At 39.2% G+C, this 15994-nt stretch overlaps 1 protein-coding gene across 10 annotated transcripts in view; it reads right to left on the bottom strand.

Annotated features, from left to right (window-relative positions):
- The window catches only part of LOC129771074 (kazrin), a 346976-nt gene that overhangs the window by 222883 nt on the left and 108099 nt on the right, over positions 1-15994 (bottom strand). The gene's annotated exons all lie outside the window — the stretch shown is intronic.

Raw genomic sequence — 15994 nt, 5'->3', positions numbered from 1 at the left:
GTACAGCTTCCGGGCTCGCGTCTTCCCTACCATGTTTTGCCTTTCGTCGCGGTTAGGAGCCTTCTGAACCTTGTATGTACGCAGGCCCTCCCGCTGCTTGGTCCGCTGGACGAATGAACTTGAAAAATTCAGCTTATTGGCGACATCCCGGACCGAACTTCTCGGATCACGTCTAAACTGCTTAACTACGCGCTTGTGATCTTTTTCACTGACGGAGCATCCATTTTTGCCGTTCTTCACCTTCCGGTCGATGGTTAGGTTCTCGAAGTATCGTTTTAGTACTCTGCTGACCGTGGATTGGACGATTCCCAGCATCTTACCGATGTCCCGATGTGACAACTCCGGATTCGAAATGAGTGCACAGGATTAATTCACGACGCTCTTTTTCGTTCGACGACATTTTTCCAAATTTACGAAAAATTGACAGTGAAGCATGTCCAACGTGATCTATACACTCTTATCTGATTATAAGCGAAAGCTGAAGATATAATTCCTAAAAATAAAATTTCTACAGCGTTTTTTCCGTGATGCAATTTGATGTGACACACCCTTTAACAAGGTGTACACGTGTTCTGTTAAACTTTTTTTTTTCATTCGTTTGACAATTAAGTTGTTCTTACAAACAAGAAGTGACTGCATTTGCCCTGCTGAAAGCATAACATAACATCCTTGTACTTGAACCGATTCATTTATTCTATCTATAAAACATACATGGTGGAACAATTATTCATAGAATATCAACATGGGACAATTGCTTGATGTTATTTTTTGAAAAGCTGGGAACAAACAATGAGTTTTTTTTTTTGTGGTTTTTAGGAAGACTTGGCATAAAAACTATGCGTAGAACGGCAGTATAGGGCGGACTCGATTATATACAGCCTTCGGTTTATTTTCACTGTATATTATCGAGTCCAAAAGTTTTTTTTATTTGTTTTTTATGCACTATTTTTTTTTGGGTGTAAAAGAAGAATTTATTTTTTCATTCATAACCTTAAAGTCAGAAAACACTTTTCTTATATGAAAAAAAAACAGGAAGTGGGTTATATCTATGGTATAACCGCAAGGGTGACGTAGGACTATTGCTGATTTAGAGATCATTTGTTTGAAGTTGAATCTAAATCCATTCTGAATGAATGAATAAATGAATATTTGGGGGACTTCGAAAACGAGAGCGTTACGTCGGAGGCTCAAGGTTTTTTGCATCCAATATTGATACAAAAAACCTTTTTTTTATCCCATATATTTATTTTAGGCTCATTAGCATTTTATCTGAAACAGAGCCGAATTTTAATCGTGTACATGTCACATGATTATCATTATCTATAATTAGCACATTACACAGTTGCCATTTTGTCAGTATTCCTTCTATACCATTGCATATGGTACATCTACACAGTAGCCATTTAGGCGTAAGAGTTTTCTATCTGTTCTTCCATTATCCAGTTAGACCGAACAGCGGAGACAGTTGATTGATCATTGTTGAGTTATTTATAGAACAGCAGCCCGATGTGTCTTGCAGAGCAGAGCAGTTGTATGGATGAATCGATCTTATTTCGACCGTGGATCGATCTCCATCGCTGATGATTGTTGCGTGGACGTAGTTATTCTGTAACAACACAAAGATGGTCAAAGAGGGCCCTGAGTTTTGAACTCACGATCGATCGCTTACTAAGCGAACTCGCAACCAATGTGGCTACGGAGACCCCCTCAACAAAAAACCTTGTTCTGAAGAATAATCTTCAGAAGCTTTCCTGCTAACTGCACTTGATTGACAAATCACAAAACCAAATGTATGTGGTCGCAGTATTATATGGATAGAAAACATTAAAATAAACTCGCTTCAATGTAATTTTCAATTCCAAGGGGAACTGGCAGATTATTTTTCAGCAACGATCACTTCTTTTCAGGTTTCTTCTCGATAACTAGCAAACGAGAAAGTTGCGCGCGTGTATGAGTGTGTGTGGCGGCTGTTTCGATGTCTTCCCGGGGAACCGTTTTTCGATGCTGATACTCTCTTGGTCACCTTCTCTTCTCCTTCTGATTTTCTGCGCTCCCTCACAGTCAAAACAAACTGATTGCATTTCAGGTCAGGTCAGGCCAGGTAATGAATCCTTCGATCCCTCGCCGTCCAGCTCGTCCAGCACGTTCAGCTCGTTCAGTAACGATGTTGTCTTGTCGATGTCCTCACGAAAAATGAATTGGTTTCACCACCAGAATATCGCTTAAGTATGCTTTTCGTGCGTGATTGAATCGAGAGAAGGTGTGGTTTACGATGGCAATTTGGAAGGCAAACTCGAGGGGAATGAACACTCTGAGTATGAAAATTTCGGCGACTGAGCAATAATCGATTGAAAATTATATAATTTTCGCGATACGAAACATTTTCCGTTGCACGCGCATACAATATCGGATACGAAAATATCCTACTGATGGGGAAGAATAATCTTCAGAAGCTTTCCAGCTAATTGCACTTGATTGAAAAATCACAAAACCAAATGTATTTAGTTGCAGTGTTGTATGGATAGCAAACAAACCATTTGTCATGACAATTGTCATGCGTAAATGCGAAAACAGAATAGAAACATACGGTATGAGGCATGATGTCGACGCCAACCTCTCTCAGTTTTTATTCTGTTTTCGCATTTTCGCATGACAATTGTCATGACAAATGGTTTGCTTGATGGATAGAAAACATTAAAATAAACTCTTTCGCATGAATGTATTTTTCAATTCCCAGGGGAACTGGTAGATTATTTTTCAGCAACAATGATAGCAACGAGGGTTCCGCGCGTGTATGTGTGTGTGGCGGCTGCTCCGATGTTTCAAGCGGAACCGTGGCATCACTCTCCTCCTGAGGGATTCCCTTCTGGCCTAAGGTGCACAAACAGGCTATTGGTGATACCGTTTATCAGCGCTTTCATGATAAACGAAGTTAGCTTCATCACAACAGCGACAACATGCTCCAATCGCTGTTCAATTAGAACTGAGTGGGTTTACGAGCGGCGCTCGCTTATATACCGATTGGTGATTTCAATAGCCTGTTTTGAAAGCAATTTTAAGACTATTGAAACAAGTTTTTGGATGAAAAACTAACATGAATATAACGCGTAGACATTTTATCTTTCGAATGAAGTGTTTATCATACCATTTCATTCAGTTGTTTAGGAGCTATTAACGCTCAAAATCTCGGTCTCCGGCGTAACGCTTTCGTTTTCGAAACATTGATTTTACACCCCGGTATGGAAATGAAAGACGTAGTCCTACGTCAACAATATTTTTTTCCAGAATTATAGACAATGATAGACAATAATATTTGATGAATAAAATCCTTCTACGCATATGGTCGAATTTCAACAATTGAACTCTTTTTTTTTTGTTTCGGGTTCTATTCTGTTCATTACAGAACATAAAATCATATGTCAGATTCCATCTTCGGGATTCTAAAGTGAGGCTCCTGAATCAAATGTAGAGTCCGAACATAAATGTAATATCCACTTCAGCGGAGATACTCTTCAGAAGAATTCATTGAAATCCGATTGTCCCAATATGGTCGAATAGAGATATAGCAATTATAACACAGAAGCCAAAATAGTTGCTGCCGAGATGAAAAGATGTTAGAATATAATGGCCGGTCAGGTAATTATTCAACATAAAATTTAAAAACTTCTACGAATTATAAAAAAAAAACGCTGTTGAGCCGCAAATTGAATCCAAATCGGTATAATCTCTTCCGAATTTTTTAACGTAGAACTACATCTTTCTGGTAGGGTGTCACTTTAGAAGAATGTCTTGTTTTGTGGGAACATTTTCAACGATTTTTATGGTAATCAAGATAGTTTAACATATCCGTCAAAAATTTCACGAAGAAGTTATAATTAATTTCTCATCATTCTCATCATGGTTCCGCTAGGTTAGAAATGGCATATCTTCGCTAATACAAACCATCGCGTTCAGTTGTGACTCTGATCCCTTGCGGATTAATAGCATTTTTAAGTCCTTGGAGTTGTGTATTTTTTTTTTCATTCGTATTTTACGGTAGGCTGAGTGTTCTCAAATTTCATTTCATAATCCGATGTTTTGAAAATTGATTGAAATAATTTCATAGTTCTTCGCCAAAGATTTCGTCAAGTCTTAGACAACCCTTTATATTGCTGGGAAGTTCAATAACAAGTGTTTATTTCGACATCCACACAATTTCATTTAATCAAAACTATTAATAGTTGTTGCGTCCTGATTTCACCTAAAAGAATCCCCCCTTGAGTTGTTTTCGGTGATATTCTGAACTGATACACATAACAAACAATTCAAACAATCGACGGTGGTATAATAAAATTGATAGAAGTGAGTTTGATAGTGTTGGGAACGGTAATTTCGTGCGTGTGTGTGAGAACTTTGCTAACAAAAATATTAGTTTGACAGATTTTATCGTCCGCTTTTATTGCCGCTCGAACCAATCGAAATTTCCACCGGTCGGTGGAAATTTCCAGTCGGCATGGTAAGGGTGAAAGGTGGAGGGACGAAGTGGAGCTTGATGAAGCTTCGTTATTTTCGCCGGGACGGGTTGCGTGGGAGTGAAGCCGCAGACTTACGGGTGATTATGACTGCTTTCCAATACTGATTGAAAGCTGGCCGTAAATAATTGCGCGCGACGTGGTTCATCCGGAGACCGGATGCGGGATGACAGTACTGAATGAAAAAAAATATAAAATCGACCACACGAATCGCACCGCACGGTTGGTATGAGCTGCAATGAGAGCATTCAAAGCCACGTTAACCAGTGCTGCTGCTGATGATGATGGACGGGATCTAATTGTTTCACCGCCGGTTGCTATTGGGTGAAATTAATTCCGGAAGACTGTTTGATCTGGTGGTCCTGTAATTCCATCAATCTTTAATGACATCACTTGGGGAGCTCGGCGCGCCACATCAAAACAATCGAATAAACCTGTTTCAATTAATTATACATCGGATAATCGATAGTATAATCCCCCCGCCGAAACGATTACCGGTGTCATTAAGTGAAAAAATACAGATAATCATTTTTTAAAGGAGAAATCATATAACACACGATTGCACCCTATCGCTCCATTATGATCGTCTAATCGATTATTTAACTTCGTGGCGAATCGAGGTAAATCATTAAGTAATTCTAGTCACGAAACGGTACTCAGCACAAAGGAAAATATCAGACTTTTTTCTTCGATAATTGTTTATGTTCAGTTATAACATGTGAGAACGAGTGATATGGTGCCTTTTGTGTTGAGTGGTCTGTTAATGGATCAACATAAATGGAAGAGACAAAATACTCCGATCGATTGTGTTGATTTCATGATGTTGGTTGTTTAATTATCATTTTTTACGATGCAGAGCACATGACAGCTATTTGCATCTGAATCAAACATCAAACATAATCGTAAGATAACAAAATGAATATAACACAATAATGATCTTTAATCCTTTAATGTGTAGCATGGTATTTTATACTACATTTAGATTCTTTTACAAAATATTACTTGAACTTCGGTTATTTATTCCAATAGGAGTACCGGTAAGTTTCTTCGTTTTTTTTCTTCAAAAATCAATGATTTATTCTGCAAAAATGGTTACAAATTTTGCATTCAAAGTATTGCCCATCGCTAGTTACAAGTTTTTCCCATCTTTCTGGCAATTTACGGATCCCTTTGCGGAAATTATCAGCCAATTCATCGGCTAATCACGAATCGATTCAATTATTGACTTCATCAAAATTGGAAAAATGCTGGTCAACCAGGCCATGTTGCCTCGATCGAAAAAGGTAACAATCGGACGGAGTAATGTCTGGAGAATACGGCGGGTGGGATAGGACCTCTCATTTCAGCGTTTCCAAGTATGTTTTGACCAGTTTCGCGACATGCGGCCGAGCATTGTCGTGTGGCAAAATAACTTTATCGTGTCTTTGCTAACGATTCGATGCAAAAAAAACCCTTTCTTTAATGCTGTTGGAGCAGTTGTTCGCACGTGAAAAAAGTCACCGAAGGTTGTGTCCGAGACACGACCGCATAGTTGACGTAGGATTACGTTAGGCTATCTGTCGCATGCTGATTTTGGATGTTTGAAAAAATATATTGTTAAACTCTTTGATAATGTTCTGATGGCCCTGAAAAGGGCCGTTTGGTTTGGTTGTTGGATATTTTTGGTTCATTTCACCAGTGTTACAATCGAGCTTTCGGTATCAGTGATAGAAAGTTGTTTCAGCTCCGATGCACGTTTACGAGATTGGCGTTCATATTGCGTGAACATATATTCCGACATATTTACTCGCGTAAAACTTTATGGAGCAACAAAAACAACAATTCACTTCTGTTGTTTTTTTGGCAGCGGTAGCTTTTTCGGAGCCGCTGCTGCTTATTTCTGTTTTTATTTTAGTGGTTTTCGTTGACACCATCAGCTAGAGCTAAACGGCGAATAGCGAGTTCAATACACTGGATATTGTCATGTAGAACCTTGCGATACGCTTCGATCCTCCTTTGCCTTCCTTGCCGCATGAAGTCATGTTGGTTGATGTTGATCTGATGTGTCCACACTTAAAACACTAAAAACATATATGTTTACCGATCTGAGCGTCGAACAAAATGAGAAATCTGACTGAGCAGCAGCATCAGCAGAAAGACAGAACATGCCTGAAACTTTCTGCTCATGATGTTTGCTGTTGCCATCAGTACTGGACCGATGCGGGACACAGCTCGATTGTTGACAGGCCTCGATGTTTACCGCCGCTGCTGCTGCTACTGCCACTTAAGTTCGATATGAGACACAGCTCAATTGTTGGCCGCTCAGATTCGATGCTCGTCTTGAAGTTCACTGCTGCACTTTCACGATTCCAAGAAGCGTGTGCTCGCATTTCTGATGGAGAGAGCGTGCCCGAAATGTTCCGCTCGCGATGCTTGCTGCTGCCACTAGTAGAGTAGTAGTAGTTTGCCGCTGCTTATACTGCCATAGAAGCTTGATGTGAGGCACAGCTAGCCTATTGACTACACAGCTTCGATGCTCGTCTATATATTAACCGCGTCCACTGCTGCTGCTCTCCACTGTTGTCCGTTCCACGTCCGTTGTAAAAATGAACAAAATCCACGAACGCTCCATCCTTTTATATCATTTGGTATGTGTGAAGTAGGCGCCTTCTACTCGATTTTCATGCAGCTTGCCGGTGAACGAACGAATCGGGCGCGAAAAAGAAATGACGTCAATTTCGATCAATCAGGCCTGGGTATCTTCTGTTTGGATAGTGGTTGAGATTTTTTAATTGTTCGATTGTTAGTTACATGATATATATATTATTTTATTCAACGTGAAAAATCATTATGTAGTGCCGACAACGTATGATACAAACATCTCATCAATCCATCATGAAATGAATGAGCAATAAGCGTTTGAAATTGGACGGGTCGCTCATTTATTTTCTAACGATCATTTATTTTCTAACCGGGAAGCAGTTGACATACTACGCTGCGCTTTTATGTACATGAAAAACCACCTTCAACATGCGGGGAAAAAATCTTATATGAAAATTGCCAGATGTCAATGTTGCCAAGCGTAGTTATTGAAGGTTAACCCTTCCGTTACGAGCGTCGTCTATAGACGACATCCGCGTGACGTCCTGTGTGTACGAATGTCGTCTATAGACGACATCCATGCGACGAGCTGTGTGTACGAGCGTCGTCTTTAGACGACATTAAATTCATACTGCTCTTCGATCACACCAGCGCGATGTGCATACTTTTCGGCGCAGTGCTCCGTACAGGGGTAGCACTTCGGCGGAGCACACTGCCGTAATGAAAGGGTTAAACCGACGCCGAACCGAATAGCGATGAACGCACCCATATCACGAACTTCGACATTTGATTTGCTATTATAGTGCTACTCGCCCGTGTATTTCGCGCAAAGGCATCGGCAAAAAATTATTTTTGAAAATTCCTTGAGGCATTTGTCTGAAACGTGCTGTGTATGACCGGAGCCGTTTCGCTATATATATATATATGCATACATATGTCATTCGCCTCCCTTACCGCATCCAGTCAGGTTGGTTGATGGAAAGTATGTTTCTGACGTGATAAGTTTCCTGTTAGTTGCATATGATCAAAGAAAATGTAAAAGTAAACAGTATTTTTGATCGTAGTTTTATATCATTTTTATGATAAGTGGAAAACAATAAATTAAACTCTTTCGTTTCAAAGCAATATCGAAAGTCCTGAAAAGGACTGGAATGGTTAAATGGGTTGTACGGAATCTGCTGCGTGCTAATGTGAGGTTTCAGTCGGATGTAGCAGTTGTTAACTTTTTGGCAGCGGTAGTTTTTTCCGAGTCGCTGCTGCTTTCCTTGGCTTTGGCATCTTTGGCTTCTGTGCGTCGGTTTGCAAGGGTTTCGTTGACACCATCACGGTGAGCTAAACAACGGATAGCGGGTTTGATACACTGGATGTTGTCATGTGGAACCTTGCGATACACTCTTCCTTAACCGGGTCCTTTGTCTCCTTTACCTCCATAACCGCATCCAATTGTATTGGTTGATGTGAACAGGAGTACCAGCAATGCACACTAGAAACACATATGTTTATCGATCTGAGCGTCCAACAAGAATGAGAAATCTGACTGAGTAGCAGCAGCAGCAGCAGCAGCAGCAGTAAAGAGAGCATGCCTGAAACTCTCTACTCATGATGTTTGTTGTTGCCAACAGTAGTGGACCGATGCGAGACACAGCTCAAGTGTTGAGGTTCAACCTCGATGTTTACCGCCGCTGCTGTTACTACTGCCACTTATGTGAGACACAGCTCAATTGTTGGCCGCTCAGATTCGATGCTGCACTTTCACGATGCCAAGAAACGTTTTCGCACTTCTGACGGAGAGAGCGTGCCTGGAACGAACCGCTCGTGATGCTTGCTGCTGCCACTAGTAGTAGACCGGTTTCAACAACCGTTGCTACTGTTTGCCGCTGCTTATGCTGCCATAGAAGTGCGATGTGAGACACAGCTCGCATTTCGACCGCTCAACTTCTATGCTCGCCTATATATTAGCCGCTTTCACTGTTGCTGCTCTCCACTTGTTGTTGTCCGTTCCACGTCCGTTGTAAGAATGAATGAGATCCACGAATGCTCCTTCCTTTCATATCATTTGGTATATGTGAAGTAGGCGCCTCCTACTCGATTGCCATGCAGCTTGCCGGTGAGAGAACGAATCGGGCGCGAAAAAGAAATGACGTCAATTTCGACCAATCAGGACTGGGTATCTCTGTTTGAATAGGGGTTGAATTTTTTCAATTGTTCGATAGTTAGTTATATGATATGTACTATTTTATTCAATGTGAAAAATTGTTATGGAGTGCCGTAATCGTTTGATGCAAAAATCTCATCAATCCATCATTAAATGAATGAATAACAAGCGTTTGAAATTGGACATTTTTCACGATGCGATCGATTTTCATTTTTCAATTTGTACCCCAATATGTTCCCGAAAGACGTAATCCTACGTCAAAACGGCGTTCGACGTCACGTGGCTTCACTTAAAACGGCACCCAATGTCCTATCTTCCGGATCATTCCCATTGCTTTTAAACGATCGGATATGGTTTACTGAGCTACTCCGAGTGTATCTGCAAGTTCTTGTTGCGTTTGTGACGGATCCTGATCGAGTAAAGCCTCCAATTCTTCACCTTCAAACTTTTTTGGCGGTCGGGAACGTTTTTCGTCTTCCAAGTTAAAATTACCTCTTTTAAACCGTGCAAACCACGTCTGACACGTTCGCTCTGTTGGAGAATAATCACCATAAACTTCCACCAAAATGCGATGACTTTCCGCAGCTTTTTTCTTCATATTGAAGTAATGAAGTAACACTCCCCGCAAAAAGACTATCGTTGGTACGAAATTCGACACATTCGAAGTGGCAAAAAACTATGTTGTTTACGCTTCAACTTTATGACATATTCTGAAAAAGACGCGCAATGAGTCAAATGATTCTACAATAAAAAAAACATTTCAGGGCGAACAAACTGCTAGAATGGTCATTTCAAAATTTTCGTAGCATCCATTATAAAATAATATCCGCAGTTATAAACGTCAACAATGCGGTCGTGTCTTGAACACAAATTCCTATAATTTTTTTTCCCACTTTAAATAACACGTTTCATTCGTCTCCGAAGTTATGCTTTAGTGCTACTTTACTAGGCTTTTAGACGACACAACAAGGGAAACAAAATATGAACCAATCAAAACATCCTAGTGAGTTTAGATAATATTTTACATTTTACAGTTATTCTATAGTTTGTCTAAACAACATATAATTTTATTGTTTTATTGTAGTGCGTAGAAATATTTCAAATCAATTGATGCAAACATCTTAGCGATCTATTCAGCCATCCCATGCCAAACCGATATAGTGGTTCTCAGATTTTCTTCGAAATTGGTCATTCATATCGCAACACATTTGATCCGTATTTTTTATTATTTATGAGGGTGCCCATTTCCATTTTTGGGAGGTCCGAAAAATCAATTATTTCCACCTTTTTCTAAAAATGGCTTTTTCTAAAATTCATAATTTTTGAATCACTAAATCGATTTAAATGATCGACATATCCAATTAAAGCCAATCAGCTAGCATTTTATAAAACAATACATTTTGAAACATTTTCGTTATTATTGATTGTATTCGTTTTTTTTATTGTTATCATGGCTTTGGACTAGAGGGCGCTGTATTTTTTAATATTTTTTTCTTGTCAGCTGAGGATTTTTACATAAAATTTTACATAAAGACCAAATTAACACGTTTGACGAAAATCTTAGAACCACTGTATCGGTTTGGCATGAAATGGAATATAGCGCCCTTTCGTCCAAAAAAAATGAAAACAATAAAAAAAGTTGATGGATCTGAGCCTAGGGGCACAGACGGGATCTTGACATAGAAGCCCTTATTATGACGGAAAACAAACAATGTTGACTGCTTGGAAAAATACTGGATTATGCCACACAGCTTGTACTCTGCTGTAACACCCATCGATGCGAATTCGCTGATCAGTTTGTCAAGAGCGACCGCCTTCACTACTTCGCTGTTGTTCGATGCGGTGTCACACTCGCGAAGGCTCGGTTCGATGCGGTCGAAAGAAAAACACACGATACGAATAACGCGAAAAACGAACAGAAAAACCAAACGACGATATCTAAGTTGGATTACCACTGGTGGTGTCCAATCTTAGATCGAAGCGCAGCGAAAGCAAAGAGAACTGGATTACTCAACAGTCCGATGCCGAATGAAGGTTTGCCTCAGAGAGATCCACTGTTTATACTCTAGGCAAGTATTCCCCTTCATTCTTCTACTTTTCCTTAGTTCATGGAGACTTCAAATCCTACGATTTCCTCTTCGTTGGTCGTCGATAAGTTGCTCGTTATTGACAGCTCTGTTCGGGAAAGCACACAAATGGACAGAACAAATATATGGGAAAATGGAAACGCTTGAAGTTTTCATGAATATTAGCCATTTATAAACCAGGGGATTCTAATGTACAGCATATTATACAAATCATAGGGAATTTCCGATTCGTTTAGTATGTAAATCACTAAAATCCGTTCGCGACAAAAATAGTTATTAACATTAACTTTATTTCATAAAAACGTGACCTGTTTTCTGATTTGGCCCCCTTAATGAAAGACGTAGTCCTACGTCAAAAAATGTTTTGCGATATAGAACAAAATTAACACTTTTTGACAAAATCTGAGAACCACTATATCGGTTTGGCAAGGAATGGCTGAATTATTTTATTAATTTCAAGTAATATGTTCTACCTAGCACTTGAACGCGACGGTGTCAAATGAACACTGAACTCTTTCTTGAAATATACTGCTTGATGTCTAGAGTAATATCAGCAAACTAAAATCGCGACACATAGCTCATAAACTTGTTGCACGCCAAAATTAATCCTCGCCTCGACCGCTAAATTGAGAAAGCGCAAATTGGACCAATCAGGACGTGGGATTTGGTACAGCAGAACATCAAAATAAACGCATAAGTCGTTGCATAGTGTCGCATTCATATTGAATGGGCAACTGGGAGAGCACCGATTGCTTGTGTTTGACCAATCAGAACAAGGGATTTTCGTATAGAGAATGCTTCACATCTTTCAATTTTAATATCCAAACCGATTGGTGCAAACATCACGTAAATCCATCAGAAAATGACTGAACATCATTAGTGACTCAGTGAGTGTGTCAAACTGGCAGCTAAAACCAAAATATCAACTGGCATACCAGTATTCAAATTCAAATACCACTCTGTGTACAGCCAGATTATATGCAATACAGACTCAAAATAAGAAATAAGAGAAAATACATCACGGGTTTAGGAAATAGTTTTAATGACAATGACTATTTCTGTTGTGAGCGGATTTTGATGATTCGTATACCAATCGAATCAAAAATTATCTAAACGAAAAAATTCTCTAATCGAATCGGAGATTTTTCAAACATATTACCCTACCCTGATCTGTTATTCAGGGTAGATTCAATGATTCAATTCGACAAAAATTGGATGCCTCCATTATGCTATACATTTGTTGTGCGGATCGATTTGGTTCGTGTTCAACTTCCAGTCCAAGATTGGGACTCGATGAAATGATACACCGCGTTGGTTTTCATGGTTTTCATGCGGAAGTCTCTTGTGTATTTTTGCAACACACGCACACATTAATGTTGTTTTTATGCGTTTGCCAAAGGCAGATTTTTTTTCAATCTCATTTATTTATTTATTAGGCTCATTAGCATTTTAGCTGTTACAGAGCCGGGTTTTAATCGTGTCCATGTACATATGTTTATGTTTCTATAAATTGTAAATTACACAGTCGTTAGTAGTAACCTTTTAGGCGTTTTAAGTTTTTTTTCTGTTCCATTACATTATGGTAAATTACACAGTAGTCGCCATTTAGGCGTAAGGGTATTCTTTCTGTTCATCCATTGTTCAGCAGACCGGACAGCGGAGACAGTTGATATTGATCATTGTTGAGTTATTTATAGAACAGCAGCCCGATATTTCTTGCAGAGCAGAGCAGTTGTATGGATGAATCGATCTTATCTCGACCGTGGATCGATTTCCATCGCTGATGATGGTTGCGTGGACGTAGTTATACTATAACAACACAAAGATGGTCAATTGAGGGCCCTGAGTTTGTCCAAAGGCAGATTGAAGTGGTTAGAAACTGTGATAAAATGAGGGAGGTGGAACAAATGTATAATCGCATGTGACCAAGCGTGTCAAATGCGAAAAAGTGTGTAACCAAAGCTGTCACAGCTCGCGATGCATATATTCTGCGCTGTGCGTGCATTGACAAACAAATCACGACATATTTCCAGATTGTGTATTGTTCTCGCGAGGGCATGCATCTTAAATCATCAATCAACCATCTTGAACTGTTTCAACAAAACCACATAAAATTTGCTAGCAAACTGTTGTTAAAGGGTTGTTTCTAAGATTTCAAAAATAACATTTTTAATATAACATTTTAGGTGATAAACAAGCGAAATGAACAAAGAGTTTTTGTTATTCTACGCCAATAATGCGCTTGTGCCCTGCTTTTTTTTGTCAGGAAACTACAATTCAAATAGTGCCGTTATGTATACATAATAAGTTCAGGAAATTAGGTTAGTATTTTACAGTTGTGCAAAATGGAAAACAAACGAAAATAGCGTTTCGTAAAAAACTATAATTTTTTTCCCAGGATTTTATATTTTACTAGCTTACTCGGCAAACGTTATTTTACCATATAAATTATTTCTGGTGATATTTTGGATGTTACATAAAAAAGAACCAATTTATTGTAAGTGTGTTTCAATGGTTTTACGTTTTTGGTCCATTCTTTCATGAAAATCAAACGGATATGGGACCTATGACATACAAAGAAATTGAGCGCTATGGACGATGACCACCGACAACAACAAAACGACCATTCGAAGCATCTCAATTCAATGTATTTCATTTGAGTAACTGACATGTTTTATGTGAAGTGTTAATATGTTAAGTGAAATGTCAAGTGAAGGAACGTGATATAATTTTGTCTTAAAGTAGAAAAATGAAAAAAAGATAATTGAGCGCCATTGAACAGTAACCGATATTCCGGAATCCAATTGGTTTGAAAGTTGATCGGATTTCACGATGCGGTCGAAATCGACTTTTGCATTCTGAAATCCGTTCGACTCATATTTAATCGTTCCATGCAAATTTGACAACCTTAGCTTGATGAAAAACAAAATTAAAATAATTCATCCGTATTTGTGGAGCAATTTAATCACTATTAGATTAGCATACCTGAAAGCAAATTAAAAGTTTTTTTTCGTTCAATATTTTTACCCACATGCAGGAAGAATACATGTTTGAAACGGTGTAATTAATTTCCATTCATATGTTTCGTTTTCAATCCACCCGAAAATCCGTTACCATTATTACAGAAATGAAACACGAAACTCATCACATCTTGATTGAACTTGAGTCGAACGGTTTACAGAATGAAAACATGCGATTCGTTCGGGTAATTTTGACTTGGTGGTATTTCAGAATACGGGTGATACGGATCTGAAATCTCCTAGCCAATAACACTAATAATTTATATGACAATGCATTGGATCTTAGCCTGGTAATAGCAAAGTGTATCGGTGTTGCTTATGATAGCGTCTCTCGCTGCTTCTGTAGATTATGTCCTAGGAACGGCCGTTGTTCGCTCATGCACCTTGGTGTGCATGTCGACCATGAATTGTTGGCACAGCTCACGATATCGTAGAATGACATTGCCCTGATGACGTCGAATCATCGTACGATACTTGAGATCCATCGAGCGCAATCGCTTGTTTGTTTCGTCTCTTGCAACCACGTGTTCATGAATATTAATTCGAATTGAATACACACGTGCTCTCCAGCTGGTGTTTCATCGGGATTGAAGACAATAGCGTGATGGACATTTTGCTATCCGAGAAATCAAAACCAAGCTGCCCGATTTTAAATTTGAAACTTTAATGTTGGTTGCTTCGTGAAATTTCATATCAATGACCGATCGTGTATTGTTACACATTTAGCACAAGTGTAAGTGTAAAGTTGTATATGGTAGCAGTTGTGTTCAAAATGACTTGATATATGAAACGATTTCTTTCAATTTTCATAAATTAAAACCAAGGTGTGTTCCCGCTCGTGAACGGGTCGTTCGGTTTTTTTTCTTTATTTCATCCATACATAACACATGAGACATCCCATCTAAGGTCACAGAGGGCGGTTCTCATTGTGAGGGGTCAATGTACCCCTCGTCATGAGAGTAGCTCAGTTAGCATCTGGCATCACTTTATGGAAAGGAATTAATATCACATCTGGCAACACGCTTCCTCCGTGGTTGGGCACTTGATAGACAAGTCCTCTTTCGATACTCAACTGACCACGAGGTAAGACGTACAATATCAAGCTCCAATTGACCCAGTGATTCCCGTAGTAAATTCAGGACACACATTTTGGCGATCCTGCCAGGAGACCAATACTGGCTAATTTGACTATAAGAAAATCAATTTATAAAACTGATTTACGGGAATCACTGGGATCACGCTCAGAAAGACATCTTATAACAAAGAAAGGTTATTTGCGTAGTTCTGAGAATAGAAAATTCGTATTCAATGTGGTGATTCAGCATATTTTATCTCTGGATCGGTCGATATAACTCCAGAAAACATGATTATGCCTGATCATATACGAGGTGGTTTGTTTTCACCCTCGTTGGTAGACCGCGGAGGTTACCATAGAAGAAACACTGGATTGGTCGGGATGACTCCAGGAAGCATGATTTGAACTGATCATATACGAGGTGGTCTGTTTTCACCCTCGTTGGTAGACCGCGGGGGTTACCACAGAAAAAATTACGGAGTCGGAATTACTCCAGAAAATCGCGAGGTGGGTTGATTTCACCCTCGACCGCATCATTTATCAATGAAATAAAATTTAAGATGATT

Source organism: Toxorhynchites rutilus, chromosome 2, assembly GCF_029784135.1.
Source record: "Toxorhynchites rutilus septentrionalis strain SRP chromosome 2, ASM2978413v1, whole genome shotgun sequence".
NCBI classification, from domain to species: Eukaryota; Metazoa; Arthropoda; class Insecta; order Diptera; family Culicidae; genus Toxorhynchites; species Toxorhynchites rutilus.
Note: the sequence above shows the minus strand (reverse complement) of the source record. Positions and strands in the feature narration are given on the sequence as shown.